We start from the raw sequence: 14,132 nt of genomic DNA, 5'->3' as shown, positions 1-14,132 counted from the left end.
TTTTTGTCATTACTAGATGGAAACATTAAAAATACTATCTATAGATATAATTATTGTTTAATTATTAGATAAATAAGTAAGCGTTTTATTACGGAGAAGATGTTAGTAAATTAAAAAACCTAGTTAGAATTGTTTATATATATTTAATACAATCTTGATAAGATGACTTATGTATTTTGAAAATAGTAAATCATATAAGTTATGATAAACATGTCATTCAATAATCAATACAAACATCGGATTATGTTTATCATAACTTATACGACTTACTATGCATAACTGATATCATAACTCTTATAAGATTAATAATATCACAAAAATCGACTTTATAAACTACTTGAGGTTGTATTTACAACATAAAATGATTCAAAAGAAAGGTCTTTTGAAAGATTTTGTAGAAGTTGCAATATAAAATATATATTTCACGTTTTTTAACATTATATATATAATGTCATAACTTCTAAAGGATTGACACCATTATGGTACTACTACTACATAAATACAAGGTTTATCGAAGGAGAATTAAATAGAACAACTTATTCATACTTTATGGAGGATAATGTGTTACTGATTTTTTAGTCAAATTATAACCTAACTTTAAGAGATGAATACTTTAGTTTTTGTCCATTCTTATAAAATTTACCAAAAACAATTATATCACAAAATTGGAAGTGATAAATAAGGTAACAATTATTCAAATTTAGTGATGTTATGTTCGGTTGCAACCTCAAAATAAAAAATAAAATAAGAAGGAAATAAAGTGTTCCACTCTATTTGATTTTTTTGTGTTTTGTTTTATTTATTTGGAAAGAATAAATGAAATAGACTTGTGAACAATTATTCAATTTGATATTGAATAAAGAAATAAAACACAAGAGAATAAAAAAAATAAAAAAATAAGTTAAAATGTTGGAATGTTTTGTTTGAAAGAAAAGAAAATTAAATAATAATAATAATAATAATAATATTATTATTATTATTATGTTGGTGTTTATTTTGATAGAAAGATAGAAGAACAAATCTATTATAAAAAAAAATATTATTTTATCTGTGTAAAAAGTTGATCACATTTTATATCTATTTTATATCTAGTCACCGATGTACCACAACTATTGACTAATGGGATCAAAACCAAATCACAATAAAATTTCCACAACATCACACATTATATAATTGAAAAAATATTTTTTTTTCCCTCTTCATGATTTCATCTTAAGCAAACAAATTTTCTTTTTCATATATATACTCGATTTGCATGCTCTCATTTTAATTTCTCAACTAATTCAATTTTAACAAACCCAAGAGAGAAATAAAGAAAAAATATAAAATAATTTTGTAAGTTGCTTAATTATCAAGGAGAAATTAAGATAAAAATATTAAAAATTATTCTAAGATTGTTTAATTCATTAAGAAAAAACATAGTAAAAAAAGGACAAGGGTTAACAATACTACATTACCCCATGAAAATTGATTCCTCAAACATCCAAAATTTAAGCAAATGATAATTGTTGGAAAGAGAACAAACTATTTGAGAAAAACAATCAATTATCATATGTAGAATTGAAACCAATAACCAATTAGCAAATGAAGAGAATCGATTTAGGGTTCATGAAAATCAATTAAGAAAAAATAAAAAAGAAGATACATATAAAATATTATGACACTAATCAATAATTAGAGATAAGATTAGCAAATAATTCGTATTTACCTGTTTCCGCAGCAAATAGCGTGAGAAAAAATGAGAGGAACTCAGCGGCAGAAAGAAAAACAAAAAGTGTGAAGAAAAGATTAATTTGGTAGTAACTTAATACCCTAATTTCACTCTTTATATATTTTGTCAATTTATTTATTATTTATTAAAATTTTATTCTTTCCAATTTCATCATTAGTCAACAATATTTATTTAAATATGTTTTTTTTCTCCATTTTCATCTTATTTATCCGTTACCAATTAAAGTGATAAATAAGGAAGAAAAAAAAAGTTTTAATGGATCCCATGAAAACAAATTTTCTTTCCAATTTGAAAATGAGTGGAATTTAATTACAAGACAAAAATATCATTGATTTATTTTATTAGTATGCTTTATTAATAAATTTTTGGATTTTGAATAAATTTATTATTAATATGCTTTATTTAAAAAATTTATAGATAAACAAGTGCCTTCAATATTAAACAAACTTTCTTAAAACATTAAAGCTTGACCCTTTAGTTAAAGAGATTTTTTAAACTTAAATTTGTCATTTTAAATAAATAACACATCTCCACCTCAAATAAATAGGATCAAAATATAAACAAAAAAGTTATGAGAACAAAAAATAGAAAATCATTAGGGCAAAAAACTTGGATTAGCAAAGTTTGTGTTCTTTTATTTTAAAAAGTAATTTTTTTTTATAAAATTATTATAATTATTTTAATTTATATTGTTTATTGAGTAGTTTGAATTCCCCTTATTATGTGGTAAAAGAAGAAAGAGTGATGAAGTTGTTGATACTCAATTAAATCACATTAAATTGAACACTGAATTCAACCCTAGAATGCTCCTCAAAGTCCTACCAACTCTTAAACTTTCAAAGAAAAACAACTCAATGCAACAAAAAATGAAACTTGCAAAATAAATGCAAATTGAAAATTACAAAAAAATGAAATTTGCAAAATAAATGCAAATTGAAAAAATAAATAAAAAAATTAAAAAGTTTGGGGCATTCCGAGAATCGAACTCGGGACCTCTCGCACCCAAAGCGAGAATCATACCACTAGACCAAATGCCCAGCTTAATATTTATATGATTTCATAATATATTATACAATATATATATATTTTTAAATGTATACATTATTTATACTATATACATTTAATAGTGAGATTTAATATTCATGTGATTTAATCAATTAAGTTATATATATTTTTAAAAATTTTATATTATTTAAATTATATTTTTAAATTGCTCATAATTAAGGTTAATTTGATATATTGGTCAAAAATTTAAAATTAAATAAATTATTCATATTTATTGATGCGTGTGAATATGCTGGAGAGAGATTTATTCTATTGAGAAAAATATTATTTATATTTCAATAATATCAAATTCTCTATAGATAACAATTTCCACATTCACCTCTATATTTTTCCCTTCTCATGAAAAGTTGATTTTAATTTAAAAAAAAAATTAAATAACATTAAATGAAGTATGATCTCACTTTTTAAAATAACTTGTTGCATCATGTATCCCACACCTTCCTTCCGGACGCAACACTTTCATTTTTCTCTGAACACCGTGTTTGAGGGAGTAGTGTTATCATTTGAGTATGTGTGAGAGGATTGACAAGAAGATTCATTATATTCAACATTCAGTAGTGCAAAGATAATTTTCTTAGTATTTTGTACTTCATTTTTGTATCTCACTGTGCTTTTTTTTTATTTTGTGACTTTCAAAAACACAACTACCACTAATAAAGACACCACAAAACTTATCTTAATCACAAATGTTTACTATTAACCACCCCTTGAAAATGAAAGTAGAAAACACCACACTTTTCACCATATTTAAAAGAGTATTATTGAGATTAGAAAAAAGTATGGAGATAGAAAGAGAAACTATGAAGGTGGAAAGAGAAATTATTTTGAGTTTTGCAATGTAATTATTTGTATTTATATAAGTTCTATTAATCTATTAGATATATTTTTGAAAAACTATAGACTTGTAATAGTTAGATATATTTATGGACTATTACAAAATCTATTATAACAACAACAAAAAATCAACAATTATAATTTTGACCTGCAATGTAATGGTTCATGTATTATAAATAGTTGATTTTTTATTATTAAGAATAAGATAAAAGGATTTTATATATTGTAAACTTATTAGTACGGGTCACCTTGGTAGTTTGATGGTTTAAATTACTATTAACCAATTTAAACACTTAGGTTCGAAACCTGTATACAAAATTATGAGAGCTTAAAAAACCATAAAGAGGTATTTCAAAATACCTTTTTTTAGTAATCTTAAAATTATATTTTTTTTAACATAATTATTTAATATTATTTAATATAAGATATTTTGAAATACCTCATTATGCTTTTTGGACTCACTTTCTCTTTCTACATGTTTCAAACCTATGTGTTTTAAACGGATAAGGAGTAATCCAAACCATCAAGCTACTTAGGTAACCTGTAATAAGAAGTTTACAATTTTAACTTAGAATATTGTAGTAATATGAATAAGAATCACAATTCACCAATCAACTCATATCTCCAAAAAATATTTAAACACTTAAAGTTCAAAACTTATATTCAAAGTTCAAAAAATACATTAAATATTAGTTTTCTTTCTTTGTTGTGTAATCTCTTTGTTCAAACATTTTTAACGACGTGTTATTTTAAGATCGAATATCTCTTCTTAGTTTTTTTTAAGTTTTTTGTCACTCAATCTAGATCCGTAAACAAAAATAAGACACATAAAATCATAAAAAAACATTTTAAAATACTTTTTTTTTATCTTAAAATTGAATTTTTAATATTATATATAGATAATTAAGAGTAAGAAAATCATTTATGTAATGTAAACTTCTTATTAAAAGTTACCTAAGAAGTTGAAATGATTTAGATTATTCTTTATCAATTTAAGCACTTAGTTCAACATATCATTAATTCAAATATCTTAAAAAAAAGTATTTTAAAATATCTTATAATAATGTCAAAAATATATTTTTTAAAACACAGTTAATCGGTGCATTATAGTTCAGTAATTTTATAATATACTTATATTAATTTAGTAGATAAGAGAAAAAGAATTAAGAAGATAATGAAATTTTAAAATATCAAATTATATTCTGATAATATATATTATCAAATGAGTCAAGTATATTAGATTAATTGAATATGTATTTTTAAAAAATTATATTTTTATATTACTATAAAAAAATGTATTTTAAAATATCTCATTATCTTTTTTTAAGTTATCTTCTTAATATTATTTTTAATATTATTCTATATAAGGTATTTTGAAATGTCTCATTATTTTTTTTAACTCTTTTTCTATTTTTATAGTTTTAAACCTAAGTGTTTTAATTTTTTTAAGAAGTAATCCAAACCATCAAGTTATTTAGGTGATCTGAAATAAAAAATTTATAATTTTAACTTGGAATGTTGTATTAACGTTCTAATACGTGGATTTTTATTTTTTTTTCAGGATTTTGTATGCTTTGGAAAAAGGTAAAAAGACATTATTTTTTTTTTAAGTTTTACTCTCCATAAAGTTAAACATAACATAAAGTTAAATATAAAGAACACATCATGAATCCAATTCCATATTACTTTAATAGTTTTCTAATTAAAGAATAATAAGGGAGGATATATATGTTTTTTTTAATAGTTAACAAAAAACTTAAATATAACATAATTCAGTCATTGAATAATAATTCTATTAATTTGATATATAATATATAAGATAAAATTGGTTTAAGTATTGTAAACTCCTTACTATAGGTTTCAAGAGTACATATGAAAGGAAGAGAGTTAAGAAGATAATGAGGTATTTTAAAATATCAAATTATATTTTGATAATATATATTAACAAATAATTCAAGTGTATTGGATTAATTAAATATGTGCTTTAAAAAATTATATATTTTTTGAATTACTATAACTATAAAAAAAAAAGATATTTTAAATATTATTTAATAAAAAGGTATTTTGAAATACCTCTATGTGTTTTTGAACTCACTTTCTCTTTGTACAGGTTTTGAACCCAATTGCTTTAAATTGACAAGGAGTAATCCAACCATCAAGCTAATTAGGTAACCTGTAATAAGAATTTTACAAGTTTAATTTGAAATACTGTAGTAATAAGAATAACAGTCACAATTCACCAATGAACTCATCTTCTTCCCAGAAGACACCTGTACCAGTAACAATCCATCCATATTAACTTTAACAAATCCTATATTAAAGAGATTTCAAATATTTTTTTTGCATTATTTTGAATGGCTTAAAAGAAGGTAGAGAGACCTAAAAACTTGTAAAGTTTGACTCTGTGTAAAATTAAACATAAGAATACATCATGAATTCAACTTCATATTATTTTTTGTTGAGATCCACATCCAAGATTTATGCTTAATAAGTTTTATAATCTCATGACAATTTAAATTATGTTGTTTGAAAGTGACATTATTTCTATGCTGCCATAAATATAATATTATAGCAAACCATATCACTGAACAACTTTAACTATTTTTCTCTTTGAGAAGACAACTATCTTGAAAGGAGTGTATGGTATTCTTCTGGTGTAACACACCAAATATACAACCAATTAGTACAAGACATCCCAATGTTACATGAGAACATATATAAGTGTAACTCCCATTTTAAGACTAGGTGAGAAAAGTAATACATTGATTGTTATATTGTAAGTTGTATGTTTGTCTTCATCAAATTTTCATGTGTTTGTATCCTATTTTTTAACAATTTCTAATAAAATAAAACAATATTATCCAAACCATTACATATATATCTTGTTTTGTTGGAAAGTGTTAAAAAATGGAATACAAATACAAAAAGATTTCAAGATAAACATATAACTTACAGTGTGTTCCTTTTGTCACCTAATCTTAAAATGGAAGTTACACTACTCATTTTATTTAAGTTATATTGAAGTTTTATTTTGTTGGCTAATTGAAAAAGTATAGATCTCTTCACTTGTTATTCTTTTATTGGGACCATTGGAATAATATGAAATTGAATTCACGATGTTATGTTTAACTTTATGAAAAGTAAATCTTGAAAACTTTTGCATGTTCCTCTACCTTCTTCTAACACATAAAAAATACTACAAAAAGTTATTTAAAATTCTCTTAATATAAGATTTGTTAAATTTAATAATATGAACAAATTGTTACCACCACAATTATCTTTTAAGGAGATAATAAATTCATTGGTGGATTTGTATTACTACAACATTTCAAATCAAAGTTATGATTATTATCGTTGTTTTGAATGAACAAATGTATCAAAGAAGATGACATCAAATTATAACTAGAAAGTAATTCTATACTGTTATTTATTGCTTTGAAGTATGTAATACAATTAGTATATGTATAATAGATAAATTAAATGTTTTTTGTACTGGCTGGACCGAGTGGCCGAATGACCGAGAGGTCGTCAACATGACAAATGTTAAACTAAAATAAATAGAATAAGAAAAGACTGTACTAAAGCCCAATAAATAGGCCCAAAACGTTCAAAGTATATTTAATAATTGCAAGGTGCAAAGAAGAAAAGCCCAATCAAGTTAAAGTCCAACAAATGAACACTATAAATAGGTGATATGCTCAAGAGGTAAGTAAAGTGATTTTTATCTGATAACTAAACAAATTGATTATGACTTTATCGTCGAAGCCCCTTGGAGGTACACACATCCACCCAAGAACAATCCTGAACCCAGAAATTGAGAGTTGATATTGACCTAGCAGAAAAGTGAAAGTCCATATCCAGTAGCTGAAAGCCCACTAAATAGGTGATATGTTCAAGAGGTAAGTAGAGTGATTTTTATCTGATAACTAAATAAATTGATTATGACTTTATCGTTGAATTGGAGGTACACACATCCACCCAAGAGCAATCTTGAGCCCAAAATTTGAGAGTTGATATTGACCTAGCAGAAAAGTGAAAGCTCATATCCAGTAGCTGAGAACCAGACCAAACCCAATTCAGTGGACCATGTAGTCGAAAGCCCAAAATAGCAGTTGGAGACCAAGATACCGAGAAGGTAAGAATAAGCTAGTTGTTTCATAGGCCTATAAAAACACCTTATTTTTTATTTTTTTCTATAAATTTCTCGTATTTTTTAGAAAGGATAATACATACAAAGATATAAATATATGTTTTAACTTTTGTTATGTTGGTAGACATAACTTCTTTTGTTTTGTTTGATGTTATTCCAAATTCTCCGTGAGATATTGTGGTTTATGAATTTAAGTTTTCTTGATAATTTTTACATAAGTATTTACCTAATTTTCTAATATAATTTTTTTTTCAAATTTCAATGTTTTTATGTTTGTGACATAATGTAATAATTTTGTTAAGATGTTTGTCTTTCACAATGATGGATGTAAAGTAGTTATATATATAAAATAAGATTCTTAATAACAATACCATAAAAAAAGTGAAAAATATAAACCTAAGTTTAATATATATATATATATATATATATTAATAAAATATTAACTTATACTAAATCAATTGAGTTATCAAGTTTTTAATTGGTTCAACTAAATTAAGATGGTCTCCTCCATAATATTATTTTTTTATTTAAATCATTAATTCAACTTCATCTATTCACCCTAATAAGAGGAGACCATAAGTGTGACAACATTGTTTGAAAAAACTAGTTGCAAGCTAAACAACTACTTAAAAACTAATAAGTGTTAGCTAACTTATTAAATAAAAGAGTTTGATAAAATCATGTGTTGAAGTGACTAATAAATACAAAATAATAAAAATGAGTACACTTAAGTATAACATAACATCAAATTTAATTTTAAAAAAATATAATTTAAGCTATTTATAATTTTTAAAATTAATTTTTTTATTCATAAATTGATTATTTAATCCTAAATTTTTTTAATAAAATAACATTTTTATATGGCATTATTTCATCATTAATTACATATATAGTATCTTAAATATTTTAGTCATGTTTAGAATGAAAACACCATACTTAAATCAACGTCATATTTTCACTATGTTGAATTTAGTATTTTAAGTTGTAACAAGAATTTATTTGAAAAAAAGGTGAAACACTAGTTTGATAAAGAAAAATAAATGAATATGAAAGCTTAAAAGTTACAAAGTAGCATTTTACTAAACATTACTTAAAGGTGTCTAAAAAACTGCAAACTATTAAAGAAATGTTTATTAAACATTGTTTATACAACTTAAAATGTTTTTCAACAATTTAAAAAAATAAAAAATTAACTTAATATATATAATATAATTAAAAAGTCCGAGAAGTTATTGATTTGAGGGATATTATATTCAATTTTCCCCACGTTTTTTAGTTTCAATTTTGTAGAAAAAACAAATTACAGTCTTAAATATTTTAATCAGATTGTGTAATAAACATATCTGGCTAGTAGGATCTGAATACTAGAATCACATATCTTTTAATTATTTTTTTATGGGTTTTAATATAAGTAATAATATAAAATAAAATAAAAGTAGTATAATTAAGAAGGTTAATTAACATGTTAGATTATAAAAAGTAATTAGATTTTTGTATAAATTTAATTTCTAAATAGATTTTAAAAATTATTGAGTTTATATTATTAAAAATAAGATAAAATTATTTGATATATTGTAAAATTATTAGTACGGGTTACCTTAGTAGTTTGATGGTTTGAATTACTTCTTACTAATTTAAACACTTAGGTTCGAACCCGTAGACACATAAAAGAGAGCTCCAAAATCCACATAAAGGTATTTCAAAATACCTTTTTATTTAGTAATCTTAAAATTATAATTTTTTTAATATTATATATATATATATATATATAATTAAGAGTAAGAAAATCATTAATGCAGTAGAGACTTTTCTATTAAAGGCCAGCTAAGTAGTTTAATGATTTGGATGACTCATTATCAATCTAAGCATTTTCAGTTCAAGATTTCTAGAAGTGAGTTAAAAATCTTAAAAGTGTAAAAGAATATCGATTTTTTTAGACACAATTATTTTTTCCAATATAATCCAGTCATTGAATCATATTTCAATTAATTTGATATATAATATATAAGATAAAATTGTTTTAAGTATTGTAAACTCCTTACTATAGGTTTCAACGTTACAGATGTAAGAAAGAGAGTTAAGAAGATAATGAGGTATTTTAAAATATCAAATTAGATTTTTTTGGAATTACTATGAAAAAAGATATTTTAAATATTATTTAATAAAAAGGTAAGGTATTTTGAAATACCTCTTTGTGTTTTTGAACTCACTTTCTCTTTGTACAGGTTTTGAACCCAACTACTTTGAATTGATAAGGATTAATCCAACCATCAAGCTAATTAGGTGACCTGTAATAAGATTTTTACACTTTTGATTTGAAATACTGTAGTAGTAAGAATAACAGTCACAATTCACCAATGAACTCATGATCTCTCCAGAAGACACCTGTACCAGTAACAATCCATCCATATTAACTTTAACAAATCCTATATTAAGGAGACTTCAAATAACTTTTTTTTCTTCAGTATTTTGTATGCCTTAAAAGAAGATAGAGAGACCTGAAAAAAAATTGTAAAGTTTGACTTTGCGTAACATTAAACATAAGAATACATCATGAATTCAACTCCATATTATTTTAACAACTTTGACTATTCTTTTCTTTGAGAAGATGACTATCTTGAAGGGAGTGAGTGTATGGTACTCTCCTTGTATAACACATAGATGACCAATTATTACAAGACATCAAAATGTTACATGAGAACATATATAAGGATAACTCCCATTTTAAGATTAGGTGAGAAAAGGAACACATTGATTGTTATGTTATAAGTTGCATGTTTCTCTTCATCAAATCTTCATGTGTTTGTATCCTATTTTTAACAATTTTCATCAAAATAAAACAATATTTTGCACTGAAAGTTTGCTATTGATACACTTTAACATCCAATATATATATATATATATATATATATATATATATATTGGAAAGTGTTAAAAATAAAATACAAATACAGAAAAATTCAAAGATAAACATATAACTTACTGTTCTTTTTGTCATCTAGCCTTAAATGAAAGTTATAGTTGTTCTTCATATATGTATATGTGTTATATATAGTTTAATATGTTGATATCTTATTATAATTGACTAGGTATATCAGTTGTGTTGCATAAAAAGTATCATACACCTATTTATCTTCTCAAAAGAAAAAAAAAACTAAAACTATACAAAATAAAAAAAGTGATGTAGTTTGTTATAATATGGTGTTTGTGGTTGTTCAAACAAGAGAATTCTATTTCTCTTTTTGTTAAATGATTTTTCAATCTTTATGTTGCCTTAGATTTAACAAACGTTGGTTGTTGTGTATGTACAAAATATTTGCTAAATAGTAGAAAAATTGGGCCAAAGGACCCAAAGTTTTGAGAGTAAATGAAAGTTAAGGGGTATATAAATAAAAAAGGGGTGGGAACTAGTTAAAATTCTGGCCCAGCCGAATGGGTCCAGGCTTTTCATAAGAAAACATGGTGCAGATATGAGAAAACAGGTGGCAAATTATAAAAATACTGAACCAGCCGAATGAGCCCAGACTAAAAAAAACTTAACTTAACATCAAATTTAATTTATGAAAAAGATAATTTAAGGTATTTATAATTTTTAAAATTAATTTAATTTTTTATTCTTATTCATAAATTGAATATGTAATTCTATTATTTATTTTTAATAAAATAATATTCCTATATGGCGTTATTTCATTATTAATTACATATATAGTATCTTAAATTATTTTAGTCATGTTTAGCATGAAAACACCATACTTATATAAACGTCATATTTTCATTATGTTGAATTTTAGTACATTAAGTTAAAACAAGAATTTCTTCGAAAATGGTGAAACACTAGTTTGATAAACAAAAACAAATGAATATGAAAGGTTAAAAGTTACAAACTAGCATTTCACAAAACATTACTTAAAGGGTCGTCTAAAAAACCTACAAACTATTAAAAAAATGTTCATTAAACGTTAAAAATGTTTTTCAACAAGTAAAAAAAATAACTTAATATCTATAATATAATTAAAAAGACCTAGAAATTATTGATTTGAGGGATACTAGATTCAATTTTCCTGACGTTTTGAGTTTCAATTTGCATTTAAGAGAAGAAACTCCATTAAAAGTAATTAATTAACCAATAAAATTTCTCAACAAAAATTTAGTCATAGGAAAAATCAAGAAATACTCCAAAATCAATATTTTTTTAAGCTTTTCTCTAATCTTTTCACTAATATCTACTAAATATATCTTAATTATGGAATTGAATATTGCATTTATCTCATATTAAATTGGTGATGACTTTTATTTTGAAGTGGCCGACCCCAATGTGAATGATCTTTATCCTTGACATGTGAGTTTTCCCTTGAATATAGAGAAAAAGGGTTTTTTGCACAAAAAACACAAGCCAAACCCACAAGTAACTTGTCCTAATTGTTTCCTTTAAAAGATAGTTTCTAGTGACCTTCTTTTTCCCTTTGTCTCAATATATACGTTGGAAGCTAAGCAAAATTAAAGTATGCCATTACATCAATTCTAAATACCTCATTCTAATGTTGTCATTTGCCTAACTTGGTCCTCACAAATGACAAGTAAACTACATCCCTTTTTATCCAATTTCAAGATCTATGAGGAATAGTGTAGATGTGTATGACAACTAATCATTTAAATATTATTTTTTAATAATATTATTATAATATTAAATTAAATGTATAAAAATATACTACAATCATATATTTGGGTTATCTTTCTTAATTATTAAGGATGCACAAAAGATACAATTTATAAGATTATTAAAAAGATAAATTTGTACCTCATTTAAGAATGTTAGATAAATAAAAAAATATAACAAGTTTAGTCACCTTTCAAAAGTTTTATGATAAAAAATACTTTTAAAAACGGTTAAATCAATTTTTTTATGGAGAAGAATGTTAAGAAATGAATTTAAGCCTAATTCGTTATCATAAAATCGAGTTGTAAGATGATGATTGCCTCCACTTATGTACTATAAATTGATTTTATCTCTAATTAATGTGGGATCTTCAACACACCTCTCTCCACATATGTGAAACTAGATATTTGTTGATGATTTGATAGCAGTTTGATAACATGTGATGCGATAGGTGCAATAAACATTGCTATGACTCTGATATCATGTTAAAAAGTGGGTTTAAGTCTAACTCATCCTCATACAAATGACTTGTAAGGTGATGATTGTCTCTACTTATATATTGTAAATTGGTTTTATATCTAGTTAATGTATAATATTTAGTAAAGAAAGCACACCTTAAAAAAATACTTAAATAAGTTATATTAAAAATTTGTTTTACTTTTTTAAGGTGATATCCAATGTTTATCTTCCCTTATTTCTACATCATTTTTATAAAGGATGCATATTAATTCAATAATTAGTTGTCATCAATATTATTTGAAGAAGTAGATGATTTAAGAGGGACATGTGAAGACTTTTCAACCTTCCACTCCTTGTCGAGAATTAGGTTTACGTCGAAGTCCAATGTGTTGTATAACCGTGATATACATACATGTGTGTGTATATATAACAAACTTGAAACTAGAATCTAAAACTTCATCAACATCATCGAAACTTGTCACCATAAAATCGATCGTAATGAGTTAGTGGTTGTGATTTCACGAGGTGTTAGATATCTTTTAGTTTCAGTTAGGCAATGTTATAATAACAATTTCTTTTTCTAAAATGGAAATGCAAGTTCATGTCCATGTTAGCCTCATTGTCTTTCCATTTATATGAATGATCAAAACTAGAGACTACTTCTAATACCAGTTAGATACATCGTCATGACGTACACCTCCTTACATATTTTACAAAAGGGAAATTACATCTTTGATGGACACGTTTATAACACTTCACACCACTATAAACTATCTTTTTCCTTCAATACTTATCAACATTTTTTGATGAATCCAAAATCATAGTGTAGATACAAATACAATGACTTAAAATAAAGCAGATTTTAAAGATATTTTATTTGAGAGAAGGAGAAAAAAATGAAAAATAATAAATATTTTCAATCGATTAGGTGTAGTGTGTAACATAAAAATCAATTTTTTAAATTAGTTGTAGAAGTAAAATTTCATCTCTTCTATGTCAAAATAAAATTAGGTTGGAGCCATATTTCCATGTCAAATATATGACTATTGATTAGGTTGAGCTTGAGACAAATCAAGAGACTACATAAATCCGAGAAAAATAAAATAATTCATATTATGATTTACTACAACACGGGTATGCTATATTATTTAAAATGTGTAATTCTCAAACATATTTTATATTGCTGATAAAAAAACATATCTTATATGGTACACCTACCATATTAGTTACGATAA

The 14,132-nt window shown here is 24.2% G+C and overlaps 1 non-coding gene across 1 annotated transcript; it reads right to left on the bottom strand.

Moving 5' to 3' along the window:
* Window positions 1-2,697: 2,697 nt before the first annotated feature.
* Window positions 2,698-2,769, bottom strand: TRNAP-UGG (transfer RNA proline (anticodon UGG)). Its single transcript has one exon. It is a non-coding gene; the product is annotated as a tRNA-Pro (tRNA).
* Between the last annotated feature and the right edge of the window lie 11,363 nt (window positions 2,770-14,132).

Source organism: Phaseolus vulgaris, chromosome 4, assembly GCF_000499845.2.
Source record: "Phaseolus vulgaris cultivar G19833 chromosome 4, P. vulgaris v2.0, whole genome shotgun sequence".
NCBI lineage: Eukaryota > Viridiplantae > Streptophyta > Magnoliopsida > Fabales > Fabaceae > Phaseolus > Phaseolus vulgaris.
The sequence above is the reverse complement of the archived record's forward strand: the minus strand, read 5'-3'. Positions and strand labels throughout refer to the sequence as shown.